This window comes from Puma concolor, chromosome A1 (assembly GCF_028749965.1).
Source record: "Puma concolor isolate L17-30 chromosome A1, mPumCon1.1.hap2, whole genome shotgun sequence".
Taxonomy (NCBI): domain Eukaryota; kingdom Metazoa; phylum Chordata; class Mammalia; order Carnivora; family Felidae; genus Puma; species Puma concolor.
In genome coordinates this window covers 147,006,190-147,015,190 of record NC_141667.1, presented here as the reverse complement: position 1 = coordinate 147,015,190, position 9,001 = coordinate 147,006,190, and the positions used below count along the sequence as shown (strand labels likewise).

The following is a 9,001-nucleotide window of genomic DNA, read 5'->3' as shown; positions in this document are numbered from 1 at the left end:
ATATTTAACGAGAAATGAGGGTGTTCAAGAAGCTTCCCATACAATGTCCACCTTGTCAGTTGTTTGCTGGAGAGAGGACTCAAGCTTCCATTAACATCGCAGATAGAAATAAACGAGGCCAGGTTTTGACCTGAAATTAGTGGTCAGCTAACTAATCTTAAACAAAAGACATTTTAACATCCACACTATGTCCCCATTCCTCTAGGAAAGCCTGCAAAGATCTATACTCCACTTAGGGCAGGATTTTGCAATTTTCAGTACAATTCAAATTTGGGGACCTGATCATCCTTTGCTATGGAGGGCTGTCCTGTGCGCTGCCAGAAGTTGAGCAGCTAGGGTTGCTAGAGGTAGCAGATTAAAATGTAAGGGTCTTGGGGCGCCTGCGTGGCTCTGTCGGTTAAGCGTCCGTCTGAGCTGACAGCTCAGGGCCTGGAGCCTGCTTCGGATTCTGTGTCTCCCTCTCTCTCTGCCCCTCCCCTGCTAAGTCCTCTGTGTCTCTCTGTCAAAAATGAGTAAACGTTAAAAAAAAAAAATTTGTAACGTAATGGTCTCAGTTAAAGGTGAATTTCAAATAAATGACAAGATGGTTTTTTGTTTTTTTGTTTTTTTTTAGTGTAGGTACGTCCCACAAAATATTCACAGCATCCCTGGTCTCTATCCACTAGATGCCAGTAGCGTTACCCACCCCAGCCCTGGCCTCAGTTCTGACAACTAAAAATATCACCAGACATTGCCAAATGTCCCCTTGGGGGGAGGGGCAAGACTGCCTCTGGTGGAGAGCCGCTGATTCAGGACAACACAACAGAACGCTTCAAATCCGAGTCCCTTTATCTTAGCTTTCAGAAGTAATCTGAATCTACTGGCTAAAGTATCAGCGAAAGACTCGAGACACTCTTCTACACGTCTTAAACATTTTGAAAATATTACTACTTTGCTACTTATTTATTTATCTTTGAGAGAGAGAGAGAGAGAGAGAGAGAGAGAATGCAAATGGGGGAGGGGCAGAGAGAGAAAATCCAAAGCAGGTTCTGTACTGGCAGTGCCAAGCCTGACACAGCGCTCGAACCCACGCGCCGCAAGATCATGACCTGAGCCGAAATCAGGCATCGGATGCTTAACCGACCGAGCTACCCAGGAGCCCCTCTTTATTTTGCTTTTTAATGTCCTTTGGAATCAATCTCTTCTGGCCTTTCATGCCGGGTAAACTCTTGGCTCTCTTTCCAAATTAGCAGGCTCATTTTGATCAGATGATATAAATTACGAAACCCGCCATATTCTCCTTTTTCCTTCACAGCTAGAAAGCTTAGTGGTAAAATTAATGCACAGTTGGAGAAATCACCTGAGCTCACCTGGCCCGTATTTTATTATTTTTTCAAACAAACAGCTACACAGTGGCTTTTGTATGCACATATATTTTAAACGCTTTACACATATTAACTTCTTGAATTCCTATCACTTCTTAATTACCTTATGGGTACATGCTATTATTATCCTCCCTTTCAGGATACAAAACTGAGGTCCCTTTTTGGGTATTTTTGCAAATTATTTCCTCTTTCATGACTGTCCTTTTTGTATAAGGAAGCCCCCTCCCATCCTGTCTGGAAGCTGATCGCACACTGAGACCACTGTGGACTCTCAGCCTCGCCTGTCTCTAGTTTCAAACTCTACGATGGCAACCAGCCCCAACTACTTCTTCCCGGCTCACCCTCCCAGAGCCCAGCCTCGTACCCATGCACGCACCTCTCATCTCGCATCCTGTTAACACCAAGATGGGGGGCACCAAGGGACCCTGCTTCAGAGCCCAGAATCGCGCAGCCCAGAACTGCAGGGGAATTAACACCTCATGGTGTGAGTGTTGTGTGACGGGAGATGGAAACTGGTAGATAAATTTATTCTTTTTTTTTTTTCACTCCAGGCTGCTCTGAGATGCAGCTTTTCAGAGAGGGTGCTGAAATAAACCCACTGGCAATACTTAGTGGCAACCAGCTCACTTATCTCTCTGCTCAAATGTCTCTCCTCTCTGCCTCGTTCCTACATCACCTATTCTCTGGCTTCTGCTCCCCGATATTGTGCTCCTGACAAAGCAGCAGAAACACACTATTATCCGGCTCTGCTCTCTAAGAAATCCAGACTACAACACTTAGAAATAATTACAAATAAAATCACACTGGAAGGACGTTTATCTACTTACTTTCATTAACTTCAGAGTCAGCAATATCTATTGTGGTCCAATCAGAATAGAATTCTGGAATGTTAGGGGCGCTTGCGTGACTCAGTCGGTTAAGCGTCCAACTTCAGCTCAGGTCATGATCTCACAGTTCGTGGGTTCAAGCCTTAGGTGGGCTCTGTGCTGACAGCTCAGAGCCTGGAGCCTGCTTCAAATTCTGCATCTCCCTCTCTCTCTGCTCCTCCCCCCGTCACTCTCTCTCTCTCTCTCTCTCAAAAACAAATAAACATTAAAAAAATTTTTTTTAGAATTCTGGAACATTCTCCCTAGCAGGACGTTTAAGAGTCAACCCCATTATTTTTACAGCTGAGAATACCAAGACCCAAAGAGGGAAGAGGATCGCTCCAAATCACATGCCTTGGTAGTGCTGTGTGAATATAGCACATTTAGTTGAGTGTCCACAGGGTCAGATCGCCATACCAATCATTTCACTTCATGCTTGAAAACTGGGGGGTTAGCATGATTGTCCCCATTTTGTGCATAAGAAACAGAGGCTCAGAAAAAGCGCAGTAAAATGTTCAAGGTCACCATGTTAGCAAAATGATAGAGTCCGGTGTACATGAGGCCTCCAAACTGGTTCTTTCCCCAGCTGCCTCCTGGCCGTTCCGGGAGTCAGGCAGAAAAACACACCTGACCTTCAGAGCAAAAGGCAAAACACACCTGCTTCAGAGCAGCTTCCAGGCTCTGAGCTGTCAGCACAGAGCCTGACTCAGAGTTTAAACTCGTGAACCACAAAATCAATGACCTGAGCGAAGTCAGACACTTAATCGACTGAACCACCCAGGCGCCCTGAGGTATTGTACTCTCCGACAACAGTGTGTGTATACAGTAAGTGCTTAATAAATGTTAGCCAGCAGCAGTTCTCCGGAATCAAAGATGCCTTCCAAAAACAACATCAGCTTCTCTTCTGTAGGTGCTTACTAAGTGCCAAGCGTGGTGCTAAGCACTTTTCATAGAAGAAGGAATCTCTTCTTTTTTTCTTTTTCTCTTATTTTATTTTTCAAAGTGTATTTTTATTTATTTTAAGAAAGAAATAGAGAGCAAATGGGGGAGGGACAGAGAGAGAGAGAGAGAGAGGGAGAGAGGATCCTAAGCAGGTTCCATGCTGTCAGCACAGAGCCTAACACAGGGCTCAAACTCATGAACCATGATATCATGACCTGAGCCAGAACCAAGAGTCGGATGTTTAAACGACTGAGCCACCCAGGCACCCCTATTTTATGTTTTCTTGCAAGATTTTATTTAAATTCAAGTTAGTTAACATATAGTGTAGTATTGGTTTCAGAGGTAGAATTTAGTGACTCATCACTTCCATACGACACCCAGTGCTCATCCCAACAAGTGTCCTCCTTAATGCCCGTCACCCATCCCCCCACCCCCCCCATCAACCCTGTTTGTTCTCTATAGTTAAGAGCCTCTTATGGTCTCCCTCCCTCTCTGTTTTTATCTTATTTTATTTTTGAAGGAATCTCTTTTGACCATCCTAACCTCATGAGGGAGGAAGATGAAGGGGAATGTCTACCCTCTCCTCTTCATTTCTTATCACTTCTATCAATAGTTAACAAATGTCAGTCATTTATGGGGCGCCTGGGTGGCGCAGTCGGTTAGGCGTCCGACTTCAGCCAGGTCACGATCTCGTGGTCCGTGGGTTCAAGCCCCGCGTCAGGCTCTGGGCTGATGGCTCAGAACCTGGAGCCTGCTTCCGATTCTGTGTCTCCCTCTCTCTCTGCCCCTCCCCCATTCATGCTGTCTCTCTCTGTCTTAAAAATAAATAAACGTTGAAAAAAAAAATTAAAAAAAAAAAAAACAAATGTCAGTCATTTATGTACTCACTTGTTGGACTTTGCCATATCTATGCACCAGTTTTAATTTTTTTTTTTTTTTTAAGTAAACTCTACCCCCAAGATGGGCTTTGACCTCATAACCCTGAGACCAAGAGTCACATGCTCTACGGATGGAGCCAGCCAGGCGCTGCCCACCCCACCGTGTTCCAGTTTTAAAACTTAAATTTCTAGTATAGTTTTGTCCTAAGCAAGAATACTCCCAAATTTTAGGTTTGAGCACTAGTTATGTTTTTCCTTACACACATTAAAACATGCATATGCACCATCAAAATGAAAAACGCTATTATTTAAAATACCCTAGGGGGAAAAAAGAACAGGATTGGAAAATACTCCAGAAAAAAAATAAGATAGAACAACATTGGCAAAACATTGATCATTATGAAACCAGATATTGAGTGCCTGGGGCTGTACCATTGTCTAATTTCATGTGTCTTTGACATTTTCATGATAGTTTAAAAAATAAAATAAAACAAACTTATCAAATCTGGAGGTGGGGAGGGGAATGTTCTCACACAGAGACCTAAAACCATCTCACATTCCCCAGAGAAGCTGTCACACTCTAGGAAACACTATCCCATAATACCTACTAGAAGGTGAGTATCATGGGGACAGACACTCAGGCTTCATTCTTTCACATGGGTTGCATCCCCTGTGCTTAGAACAGTAAGTCACAGATGTAAATGCCCAACTTAAGTTTGCCGAATTGATGAGTGAGTGATTATCAAGCTTCTCATCACCCTTGTGGCTTCCAGCTGTGTCTCCGTGGATGCCCTATAACTGCTAACTCTCCCTAGAGCGGACAACAAATTAACTCGGAAATTTTCACCCCAAAATGATTGGGGTTGCACAAACAGGCCTCATCTGAGGAGCTCCCTCTGTTTTTCTTTTACTGCTACACCATTTGGCTTCTGTTATTGTGAAAAACACCTAGTAAGTTTCAGCGAAAGTCCACAATCGTATATGGTGGGCACTGGGCATTTTCTGCTAAGTGCGGCCAAATGTCTTAAACGCTATTACCTGGCCGCTGGCTTTTATGTCTTTGGTCAGAGAATCCCTTGCCGGGTGCTGCTGAGAAAAGTTTTATAACCAGTGTCTTCAGCGGCGTTAAGTGCTATCAGCCTGGGAAAAGAAGAAAGGAACGAGGTGGTCTCAGGAGCCAGAAATGACCCTGTGCTTTAGGAGTCTGACGTGTGCCTCCACTCCAACATGGACTGTGCCTGTTCTAAGCCGCTGGGGAGCACATCCTCTCCCTCTCACGCCTGGAGCACAGCCAATGCTACCTACTCTCTGAAGATACTCTCTGGGGTATTCTGAGATCAGATTCTGGTACCAAATTAGGTGTCTCAATTAAAGGTTGAATATACTAGAAGTCTAAATCTATCCAGGAGGAGAGAAAGACCTGGGTGGCATCGCTTTTTGTGTATATAATTAAAAGGCGGTGAGAGTGTGCTCCTTTATTAGACACAGCAATTAGTATTATGCAAAGATACTGTTTCAATTATAACACCATTTTTTTTCCTTTGCTGGAGGATACGTTCCAAATTTCTATTAAATATCTGCATACCTTCTGACTCTTCTTATGTATTCAGTGTAACTCCTTTGAATACAGCAACAATAAAAGCGATCATACAGCGGCACCTGGGTGGCTCAGTCGGTTAAGCATCTGACTCCTGATCTCGGCTCAGGTCATGATCTCACGGTTCGTGAGTTCAAGCCCTGTGTTGGGCTCTGCTCTGACAGCAACGAGCCTGTTTGGGATTTTCTCTCTCCCTCTCTCTCTGCCCCTCCGCCGTGCAACAGCCCTCTCTCTCTCTCTGCCTCAAATAACATAAACATTTTTTTAAAAAATTTTTTTAAAGAGATTATATGACTAACTTAAAGATCCCAAATATCAGAAATAATTTTTATTTTTTTTTAATTTTTTTTTTCAACTTTTATTTATTTTTGGGACAGAGAGAGACAGAGCATGAACGGGGGAGGGGCAGAGAGAGAGGGAGACACAGAATCGGAAACAGGCTCCAGGCTCTGAGCCATCAGCCCAGAGCCTGACGCGGGGCTCGAACTCACGGAGCGCGAGATCGTGACCTGGCTGAAGTCGGACGCTTAACCGACTGCGCCACCCAGGCGCCCCCAGAAACAATTTTTAAAAAGTCTGAGCAATTAGAGCAAACATTCCACTTTACTGCCACGAAATACAAATACAGAAATTATGCTTCTACTCCCCCAATCTCTACTCTGGAAAAAGCTTTCTCTCTCTGCTTATGGGATGAGAACAACACATCACGTCATTTTTATGGAACTTTCTGAGAAGTGACGTGGACGCAGGGTTGGAGGCCCTGGAGCCTTCTAATTAGGATTACTTCCATATGATCCATGTTCAGATGCTGAACTGAGCCAAATGGACCACCCAAGACAAAGCTGAGGAGGCATCTGTTCCATGGCTTGTGTCATAAACCTAAAGCATCTTACCGAAGAAGTGATCGATCAGCATAAAAATCCTACATGGAAATCAAGTAGAGGAGTGGCCCACTGACAAATGAAAAGGGGCTTAAAGGTAAATGTGTCCTTTCTCACCTCTCTGCTGGCCTGCTGAGATAGCCTGCTAACAGCAGAGCAACATTCTTGCAGAATTCTCCTTCCACATGCAGGCAGAGCAATCTTTTAAAAACAGAAAATCAAGTTGTCTTTCCACTGCTTGAAACCTGGCTTCCCAGTTCACTTCCCAGGTTGGTTTGTTTGAGTTTTAAAATTTATTTATTTTTGAGAGAGACGGTGGGGAGTCGGGGGGGAGGCAGGGAGTGAATGAGCGAGAGAGGGGCTGAGGGAGAGAGAGGGAGACAGAGGATCCCAAGCAGGCTCTGCGGCTCAGCACAGAGCCGGATGTGGGGCTCGAACTCACGAGGTGTGAGATCATGACTGGAGCTGAAACCAAGAGTCAAAGGCTTAACCAACTGAGCCCCCCAGGCATTCCCCGCCGCCCCCCCCCCCCGTATATTTAAATATAAGCTGCAACATACTTTAACATAAATTAAATATAAATTACATGGGGCTGCAACATTTTGCATTTACGTCTTAGAAATCTTTTCACGTTAGCACACGGAGATCGCTCTCTTTGTAGCCTACGAAGCGCTAGACAGGCTACGGCTCCCTTGTCTACTTTCTTTTTTTGTTATTATTTTTTTAAACGTTTTATTTATTTTTGAGAGAGAGCACAAGTGGGGGAGGGGCAGAGAGAGGGGGACAGAGGAGCCCTAGCAACTCTGCACTGATGTGGGGCTTGAACTCACCAACCAGGAGATCATGACTTAAGCGGAAGTCGTAAGCTCAACCGGCTGGGCCACCCAGGTGCCCCAGGTATTCTCTTATTAATGACTATTTAGATAGTTAACCCTTTTCTGCTGGTCTATATAAATGGGGCTGAAGGGAACATTCTACATATGTCTTCTTGTTTTACTTTGAGGGTTTATCTTAAGACACTGAGAAGCAGTTTTATAAAACTTCAATAGCCACAGCCAAGTTGCCTTCCAAACTAACTGTGGGCACACCCCACCCGAGGAGTGTGAGCTCTATTTACTCACACCTTTGCCAATATTTTCTTCTCGGTGTTCTGGAATGTCTATTCCTGCGACTCATACCATTCTTTAACTCTAGGAAATTCTTGTGTATTCTTTCTTGAATCATTTCTTTAAATACTGTATCCCTCCACCCTCTCCATTTTCTGCGTGTGAATGGTGGAACTTTGAATCTACACCTCATGTTCCCGGAGTTTCCTTTCCTACTTACCATCTTTTCTCCTGCATGGTGAAAAGGGGGATTTCTTGGCTCCATCTTCCAAGTTACGAACGTGCTCTTGGTCAGAGTGCAGTCCTCGCTTGCACTGCGGGGTTGCTTCCTTGCTGCACTGAGCTGCACCTGCCGCCCACGGCCCCGGAGCGCGTCGCCGGGCGCGCAGCTTGCAGAGAGCAAGCGGCCCGAGTCCGGGCCCAACCGTCTGTAGTCAGGTCTTGCCCAGCAGCCATGGGGGCGTCGGGGCGGCTCCTGCACACGGTGATCCCAGGCGCCCGGGGCTCCGGCAAGCACACCCTGGCTTTGCGCATCACCAAACACTTCCGGCTGAAAAAGTTCTCCAGCGGGGACCTGATCCGAGAAAACATGCTGAGGGACACAGAGATGGGTGTGCTCGCCAAGGTTTTCATGGACCAGGGGAAGCTCATCCCGGACCACGTCATGACCCGAGTGACCCTTCACGAGCTGAAAAATTTCAGCCAGGAGAGCTGGCTGTTGTGTGGTTTCCCCAGAACACCGCGACAAGCTGAGGCCCTGGATAGAGTTTATCAGCTACACCTGGTGTTGAACCTGAACGTGCCCTCTGAGGTCATCCAGCAACGCCTCTCTGCTCGCTGGATTCATCCAGGAAGTGGGCGCGTCTACAACCTCGAATTCAAACCTCCCAAAGTGGTTGGCGTGGACGATCTGACCGGCGAGCCTTTCGTTCAGCGTGAGGATGATAGACCAGAGACGCTCATCAAGAGGCTGAAGGTTTACGAAGACCAACCAAACCTGTCCTGGAATATTACCGGAAGAAGGGAGTGTTGGAAACATTCTCCGGAACAGAGACCAAGGAGATCTGGCCCTGTATGCATGCTCTCCTGCAAACAAAAGTTCCACAAATAGACCCAAAAGCATCGGTTATTCCATGAGGACACACGCTGGCTGGCAGTTAGCAAGATGAACAGAATCTCTTCTTCTTTTCGTTTACAAGTTCCTTGTTCTAAGTACTCCGCCATGTACGAATTCCTTGAAAGTTGTACTAGTTGCGTTTCTGTGGATGTTACTTTGTTATTTTGTAAGGATCCGCCAAATGAGTCTCATGCTGAAACTTGTCTTTGGAGATTTCCTGGTGTGTTTCATCCAGCTATGGGGGCACAAT

At 45.6% G+C, this 9,001-nt stretch overlaps 1 pseudogene; it reads left to right on the top strand.

Annotated features, from left to right (window-relative positions):
* Positions 1 to 8,088: 8,088 nt before the first annotated feature.
* On the top strand, positions 8,089 to 8,771 carry LOC112861347 (GTP:AMP phosphotransferase AK3, mitochondrial pseudogene; annotated as a pseudogene).
* Positions 8,772 to 9,001: the final 230 nt, after the last annotated feature.